The following is an 8,585-nucleotide window of genomic DNA, read 5'->3' as shown; positions in this document are numbered from 1 at the left end:
ATACGAATTACTAATGAGATATATTATTTCAATATTAGTTATCCGATCAAAAGAAATATTTTGTTTTAAAGAGTGATAAGATGTTATATAATAGAGATAGTTTGTAGTGATAGCTAAGACTCTCAATAGAACTTTGAGAAAATTTCTTCCGCTTGTTTTACCATTTATATAGGATATACTAATTTTTTAGGCTGAGATGATCTTTAGTCATGTATCATTCTTTGGTGGTGGCTTACTACTCGTAACACCACAAAAACCTCTGCACTTAAATTGTAATGTGAACCCCTATTTATTGGGGCCCTCAGGCCATTTAAAACTCCTTAATATTTAGTAATTATAATTTTTTAGATGAATATCGTATTTCATATTTTAAAATTTTTATTTTATTTAATTAAATAATTATTAAAATTTATTATTTTGTTTTATCATAAGAAAAATATATTATATTGTTATTTAAAATAAATTTCAAGAAAAATAGTGAAAAAGGCTAAAACATCCTACGGGAAGGATCCCGCCCGCATGGGCTCTGCATGCCAGTAGACCGTGTGCGCACGCGCGACCAGCGTAGGACCTGCACACTATGAGCATGTCCCGTCTGCGTGGGGTGCAAGGCATGGTTTGTGCATGCATCCCATAGCGCGTACACAAGTGCAGTTTGCTCGCGCATCTCATTGTGCACAGATGGGTGCAGCTCCGTGCACCCTGTGCGTGTGTTGTCTGCACGATAGGCCTACGCAGTAGGCCTTTGTGTAGGGCTTGCACGCGATAGGCCTGCCCACTATAGTCCTGCTCGTAGTAGACTAGGCCAGCACACAGCGGGCTAGGCCGGCGCGCACTGTAGGCTAGGTCTATATCGTATGGCTGGCTAGTGTAGCATACGACTGCCTCAGGCAATGCGAGCCACCCCCTTGGGCGCCATGCCCCATTTTTGGGTGACGTGCACCGCAGGTTGGGCAGCGTGTCATTGTCACTTGGGTGGCGTACCGCCATTGGTTGGGTGATGTGCTTATGTTTTTTGCACTGTCATCGTGTCATTGTCACTTGGGTGGCGTACCGCCATTGGTTGGGTGATGTGCCTATGTTTTTTGCACCGTCGTCGTGTCACGTCGTCCATCCATCAGTTGTCACATCACATCTTTCCCATTGACTTTCTCTCTCCTCACCAGATTTTACCACTTGGCATAAATCCGACAGTCCCTTTTTCTATAAATAGGGATCCTTTTATTTACCATTTCCTCATCACTTCCATTCCATTCTTCCATCGTCCAAGAGCTTAGAGAGAGAGAAGGAGATGAGAAGAAGAAGAAAAGGTGTAGGAAACATTGAGATTTTGGTAAAGAATTTAGTATTTACTTTTAAACATCCTAAGGAGCATTTCTAAAATAAAAATAATGAAGTTTAAATTTATGATTTGCATGGTTAAATTTTATGCCTGAACGAAGTAATTTTATGTGATAATGCATGCTTTATAATCATATATGAACTTATTAAATTGTATGTGTAATTTATATGATTTGATGCTCGAAATAAATGTTGAGAAGTGATGGTATTGATGATGAAAAAAAAAAGATTAATATGAACTGATGTATAGACATGAGAAATATGTATTGGTATTAGCATGCATAATTCATAAAGTGCTTTGTTAGGCTTTTTATCTTTGAGGAGTTTCTGTTTCTCCCCAATTTGGTTTGAAAATATATGAGAGGACCACTCCCTGTGGATGACAGCGTAACCCCTAACGATAGTGGTGACACAATATGATTGTAGTGGTCACTGTTGACAAAGTACGACTGTAGCTATAATTAACATGTAGGACCACTGTGATGGGCACGATCGTGGTCATAGATTGTGTCTTGGTGCGGCAAGCTATAAATGTGTTGTTAGTTTGGCAAGCCACAAATTGTTGTTAGAAATGAAATGAATTGGTCATTCTACATGGGTAGTCGGGAATCCGTATTGCCTTCAGTAGATCGAAGTCGGAACAACTTTGCGAAGAATGACACAAAAAATAGTGCATATCATGATTTATTTGATTTTTTCTATTTTTAACATGATATATTTGATTGATATGATATGACTATGATATAATGGGTTTAATGATTTATTTAAATTATTTTTATAATCTAATAAAGGACTCTGACAAGACTCTTGATGGTAAGTAGTGATGCTACTTTAAATTACCTTTAAAATCTTATAATGTTATTTAAATACTATTTACTAAATATATGAAACTCACCCCTTTCCACACCCTCCAGATGAGGAAGATAGTGAGGAACCAATCACTGACCTACCCTTTGAAGTCTTTGAGGATCTTGTGGATCCATAAACCTTTTTGAGTGCATGACTTATCCCGCACTCTGATGAGTCTTTTTACATAATGATCGAAATGACCATTTTGTATTTTGATAGTTTATATTTTATTGCCACTTATAGCCTCAATTATATATGTAATTGGGAACTGATATATTTTGTAAGGGATTTGTAATAAATTACTCCACTGCATACATTTAACTATTATGCACTCGCAATCTGTTTCTATATCTGACACCCTTATATCTTAATTAGTATTTGGGATGTCACACTACCAATTTATTTAATCATTTAATTTTTATCTCTTAAAAAAATTTAATGATCTCATTTTTCTAGAACCCAAGAATTTTGAGTATTAGGAAAAGCATCCAATTCTTTAATAAACAATTATTTTTCAAGAAATAATATATGTATATATTTTCAAAAAAAACCTAGTAACATATCACTAGTTTTTACTAAATCAGATTCTTTATTTTAGTTAAGGATTTTAGTAAAATTCTCTTAAATAATAGGATTATGATAAATCAAAAAATAAATTCAAGGATACCTCACACTTATTTTAACTATACTTTATATGCACATATTTTACAAATATAAATTTGCCTACTTAAACAATATGTAGCATTATTGTTAGAAAATTTTTTTTTATAGAAAAAAATATACATATATACATATATATATCCTCTATTGTCTTTTAGTTCTTCTCTCATTAATTCCAAAGAGTTCTCTTTCTCTTCTCTAAAACCCAAATTCCAAACACAAATTTTTAAGTTTAATCATCAGCCATCATACTACAACAAGCACTATTGATAAGAGCATCCAATGCATGGCCACCACAAAACCTGAACAAACGATGACTAGTTAGAGAGCCTTATCGTCCACCGCCTCCTCTCCTAAAGCCTCTGCAGATGTTGCCACTAGTACTGAAGGGATTTATGTAATATACGATCAAAGATGGCAACGTGCATCCACATTCAAATTAAAAGTGGTGATCAATGTAACACCCCACCCATCACTGTGCTAAAATGAGTTGAAAACTCTTTATTCGAGCCTTTGGCTGCCTTAAATTTAAATTAATTTATGCCATTTTCGAGATCCGTAATTTTAATTTATTTTTATTTTTATTTTTATTTTATTAATTTTACTATTATTTTGTATCATTTTATTTTAGTTTATTTTACATTATTTTATTTTAGTTCAAAAGGAAAATTTAGAAAAAAAAATTAGAAAACGACAAAACGGGAGAAAACCAGCTCACAGGAAAAATCCTGTGAGAAAAGGGTTTGCCCGCGCGGGTGCTGGGCACTATGCATGGATGCACGCCATTCATCTGGGTGTGAGTCAAGGCATTGGGACATTTTGCTTGATATTAGAACTAAATGAAGAGGTGCAGTGTGCGCGCATAGCAAAAGAAATGACGGGAGGGGGGAGGGAAGGAGATGGGGCACATGCATTTGTAGCGTGAAATGGTAAGAGTGCGATCATACTAGCACTAATGCACTAGATCCTATCAGAACTTCGCAGTTAAGCGTGCTTGGGTGAGAGTAGTACTAGGATGGGTGACCTCCAAGGAAGTCCTTATGTTGCACCTGTCTTTTTGTAGACGGAGTGTTAAACGTTATGCACCGGAGCCATAGTCCGCCGGCATGAGACGCAGTGTCGATGCATTTTGCTTATATTTTTTGTATATTTATTTATAGTCCTCAATGTGATAAGAGTTTTATCACAGGTATTTTACATACTAGAATAATGAAAAACAAGGTGTGGTAGGCGGTCCGTTCATCTGGGCGTGAATCGAACTGGTGGGGCATTTTGCTTGATATTAGAACTTGAAGACGATGTGCAGTGTGCGTGCACAGTGAAACAAATAATGGGAGAATGGAGGAAAGGAGAAGGGGTATATGTATTTGCAGCACAAAATGGAACAAGTTCAATCATACCAGTACTAATGCACTAGCTCTCATAAGACCTTCGTAATTAAGTGTGCTTGGGCAAGAGTACTACTAAGATGAGTGACCTCCTGGGAAGTTTTCGTGTTGCACCATTCTTTTTGCAGACAGAGCGTTAAACATTACATGCAAACGGAGCCACGATCTGCCAGTTCATTCGGAAAAGCGAGTCACGGCGCCAGGAAATTTTTGTACAATCATTTATAGTCCATCACGTGATAAGAGTGTCATTACGAGCATCTTACATAGTAGAACAACAAAAACAGAGGTGCGGCGGGTGGTCCGTTCATCTAGGAGTGAGTTAAGGTGCTGAGGCATTTCGCTTGATATTAGAAATAGAAGCAGAAGTGCAATGCGGGCGTATAGCGAAACAAATGATTAGAGGGGGGAAGGAAGGAAAACAAGTATATATATTTACAGCACAAAATTGAATGGGTGTGATCATACCAGCACTAATGCACCAATCCCATTAAAAGTCTACATTTAAGCATGCTTAGATGAGAGTAATACTAGGATGGGTGACCTCTTAGGAAGTTCTTGTATTACACCCGTCTTTTTCGGAGGGAGCGTTAAATGTTATACGCGAACAGAGCCACAGTCTCGTTAAACATTACATGCAAGCAGAGCCACGGTCTGGGCGCTGCAAATACATATACCCTTTTTCTATCCCTTCCCCTGCCCCTTATTTGTTTCGCTGTGCGTGCACACCGCTCCTCTACTTATAGTTCTAATATAGAGCGAAATGCCTTGGCACCTTGACTCACGCCTAGATTAATGGACCGCCCGTCAAACCTCTGTTTTCGTTGTTCTACTATATAAGATACTCATAATAACACTCTTATCTTGTAATGGACTATAAATAAATGCACTAAAAATATTAAGAAAACTACCCCGGCGCTGTGACTCACGCTAGTGGACTGTAGCTCGAGTAGCGTGTAATGTTTAATGCCCCATTCCTAAAAAGATGGGTGCAAAACAAGGACTTTTCAGGAGGTCACACCCATGCTAGTACTACTCTCGCCCAAGCACACTTAATTGTGGGGTTCTTATGGGATTTGGTGCATTAGTGTTGGTATGATCGCACATGTTCCATTCTGCATTGCAAATACATATTTCCCTTTTCTTACCCTCCACTCCACCTCCATCATTTGTTTTGCTGTGTGAAAACACCAAACCTCTGTTTCTTGTTCTAATATCAAGTGAAATGCCCCGGTGACTCGACTCATGCCCAGATGAACGGACCACCCGCCGAACCTCATTTTTTATTGTTCTACTATATAAAATAATCGTAATTACACTCTTATCACGTGGTGGACTATAAATGAATGCACGAAAAATATTAAGAAAAATGCCCTGGCACCATTACTCACATTGGTAGACTGTGGCTCCGGTCGCGCATAACATTTAAAGCCTCGTCCACAAAAAGACAGGTGCAACACGAGGTCTTCCTAGGAGGTCACCCATCCTAGTATTACTCTCGCCGAAGCATGCTTAACTATAGAGTTCAAATGGGATCCAGTGCATTAGTGTTGGTGTGATTGCACCCACCCTATTTAGTGTTGTAAATACATCTGCATGTTCTCCTTCCCTCCCACTCCCGTAATTTGTTTCGTTGTGCGCGCACACCGCACCTCTACTTCTATTTCTAATATCAAGCAAAATGCTCTATCAGCTCGACTCACGCCAAGATGAATAGACCATCTGCCGCATCTCATTTTTCATTGTTCTACTATATAAGATGCTTGTAATAACACTCTTATCACATTGAGGACTATAAATGAATGAATAAAAAATATTAAGCAAAATGCTCCGGCGCTGCAACTCACATTTGTGAATGAACCAGCAGACCATGGCTCTGGTCGTGTGTAACGTCTAACACCCAGTCTACCAAAAGACTGGTGCAACACGAGGACTTCTAAGTAGGTCACCCATCCTAGTTCTACTCTCTCCCAAGCACGTTTAACTATAGAGTTCTGATGGGATCCGGTGCATTAGTGCTGGTATTATCACACCCATCATATTCTGCGCTGTAAATATATATACCTCTTCTCATTTCCTCCCCCCTCTAATCATTTATTGTGCTGTGCACACGCACCACACCTCTACTTCTAGTTCTAATATCAAGAAAATGCTCCGAGCGGCTTGACTCACGCCCGGATGAACGAACTGCCCACCGTACCTTTGTTTATATTGTTCTACTATGTAAGATACTCGTAGTGATACTCTTATCACGTGGTGGACTATAAAAGAATGTCCAAAAAATATTAAGTGAAATGCCCTGGCACCGCGACTCACGTTTGCAAATGAACTGGAGGACCATGGCTTTAGTTGCACGTAACTTTTTATGCTTCGTCTGTAAAAAGATGGGTGTAACACGAGTACTTTTCTGGAGGTCACCCATCCTAGTACTACTCTCAATAAAGCACGCTTAACTGTGGTGTTATGACGCGATCCAGTATATTAGTGCTAGTTTAATCGCACCTTTCTTATTCCGCACTACAAATGCACACACTCGTTCTCCTTCCCTCCCCTTCCCGTTATTTATTTCGCTGTGTGTGCACATCGCACCTCTACTTCTAGTTCTAATATCAAGCGAAATACCCTAGCGCCTCGACTTACACCTAGATTAACGGATCGACCGTCGCACCTCTGTTTTTGTTGTTCTACTATGTAAAATACTCGTAATAACACTCTAATCATGTAGTGGACTATAAATGAATACATGTGCCCATTTTGCGGTGCAATTGCATGTGTCCCTTCTCTTTCCCTCCCCCCTCCAATCATTTATTTCTCTGTGCACGCACACCTCACCTTTACTTCTAGTTCTAATATCAAGGAAAATGACCCGGTGCCTCGACTCATGCTCAGATGAACGGATCGCCCACCGCACCTCTGTTTTTGTTGTTCTACTAATTAATATGCTCGTAATGACACTCTTATCATGTGGTGAACTATAAATGAATGCACAAAAAATATTAAGTAAAATTCCATGATGCTACAACTCACGATGGCAGACTTTGGCTCTGGCCGCGCGTAACGTTTAATGCTTCGTCTAAAAAAGATGGGTGCAAAATGAGGACTTCCCAAGATGTCACCCATCCTAGTACTACTCTCTCCTAAGCATGCTTGACTGGCAGAGTTCTGATGTGATTCGGTGCATTAGTGTTGGTATTATCGCACTCCTCCTAGCCTGCGCTGCAAATACATATTCCCTTTCTTTTTCCCTCCCCCATCTTGTCATTTGTTTCACCGTCGTGCACAACGCACCTCTACTTCTAGTTCTAATATCAAGTGAAATGCCCCAGCGCCTCGACTCACACCAAGATGAACAGGCTGCCCGTCGAACCTCATTTTTTGATTTGCTACTATGTAAGATGCTCGTAATGATACTCTTATCACGTGGTGGACTATAAATAAATTCACAAAAAATATTAAGCAAAATGTCCCGGTACTGCGACTCACATAAACGGACTGTGACTCCGGTCGCGAGTAACATTTAACGCCGCCTCCATAAAAAGACAAGTGCAATATGAGAACTTCCCAGGAGGTAACCCATCTTAGTACTACTCTCGCCCAAACACACTTTACTGCGGAGTTCTGATGGGATCCAGTGCATTAGTGTTGGTATGACTGCAACCGTCCCATTCTGCGTTGCAAATACATATACCCCTTCTCCTTCCCTCCTCCCTCTCATAATTTGTTTCGCTGTGCACGCACACCGTACCTCTGCTTCGAGTTCTAATATCAAGTGAAATGCCCTGATGTCTCGACTCACACCCAGATGAACGGACTGTCGCCGCACCTCTACTTTTGTTGTTCTACTATATAAGATACTTGTAATGACACTCTTATCACATGGTGGACTATAATTTAATAAACGAAAAATATTAAACAAAATGCCTCGGCCCCGTAACTCACATTTGTGAATGAATCGACAGACCATCGCTCCTGTCCCACGTAACGTTTAACTCGCTGTATGCAAAAAGAAGGGTGCAACACAAGGATTTCCTAGGAGGTCACCCATCCTAGTACTACTCTCGCCCAAGCACGCTTAACTAAAGAGTTCTAATAAGATCTAGTAAATTAGTGCTAATATATTCGCACCCTTTCCATTTTGCGCTGCAAATACATATACCCCTTCTCCTTCCCTCGTCTCTCCAGTCATTTGTTTTGCTATGCGCACATACCGTACCTCTGCTTCTAGTTCTAATATCAAGCAAAATACTCTGACACACTAATGCTCTGTCCGTAGAAAAAAGGGTGCAATACGAGGACTTCCCAAAAGGTCACCCATCATATTACTACTCTCACCTAAGTACACTTAAT

At 39.6% G+C, this 8,585-nt stretch overlaps 5 pseudogenes; 1 reads left to right on the top strand and 4 right to left on the bottom strand.

Moving 5' to 3' along the window:
• Positions 1 to 3,783: 3,783 nt before the first annotated feature.
• On the top strand, positions 3,784 to 3,902 carry LOC148266993 (5S ribosomal RNA; annotated as a pseudogene).
• Positions 3,903 to 5,686: 1,784 nt separating this feature from the next.
• LOC148266992 (5S ribosomal RNA) lies at positions 5,687 to 5,805 on the bottom strand (annotated as a pseudogene).
• Positions 5,806 to 6,154: 349 nt separating this feature from the next.
• LOC148266991 (5S ribosomal RNA) lies at positions 6,155 to 6,273 on the bottom strand (annotated as a pseudogene).
• A 1,505-nt stretch (positions 6,274 to 7,778) lies between these two features.
• On the bottom strand, positions 7,779 to 7,897 carry LOC148266990 (5S ribosomal RNA; annotated as a pseudogene).
• A 349-nt stretch (positions 7,898 to 8,246) lies between these two features.
• On the bottom strand, positions 8,247 to 8,365 carry LOC148266989 (5S ribosomal RNA; annotated as a pseudogene).
• Positions 8,366 to 8,585: the final 220 nt, after the last annotated feature.

The sequence above is a fragment of the Carica papaya genome, chromosome 3, assembly GCF_054855325.1.
Source record: "Carica papaya isolate Zhongbai chromosome 3, ASM5485532v1, whole genome shotgun sequence".
Lineage (NCBI taxonomy): Eukaryota > Viridiplantae > Streptophyta > Magnoliopsida > Brassicales > Caricaceae > Carica > Carica papaya.
The sequence above is the reverse complement of the archived record's forward strand: the minus strand, read 5'-3'. Positions and strand labels throughout refer to the sequence as shown.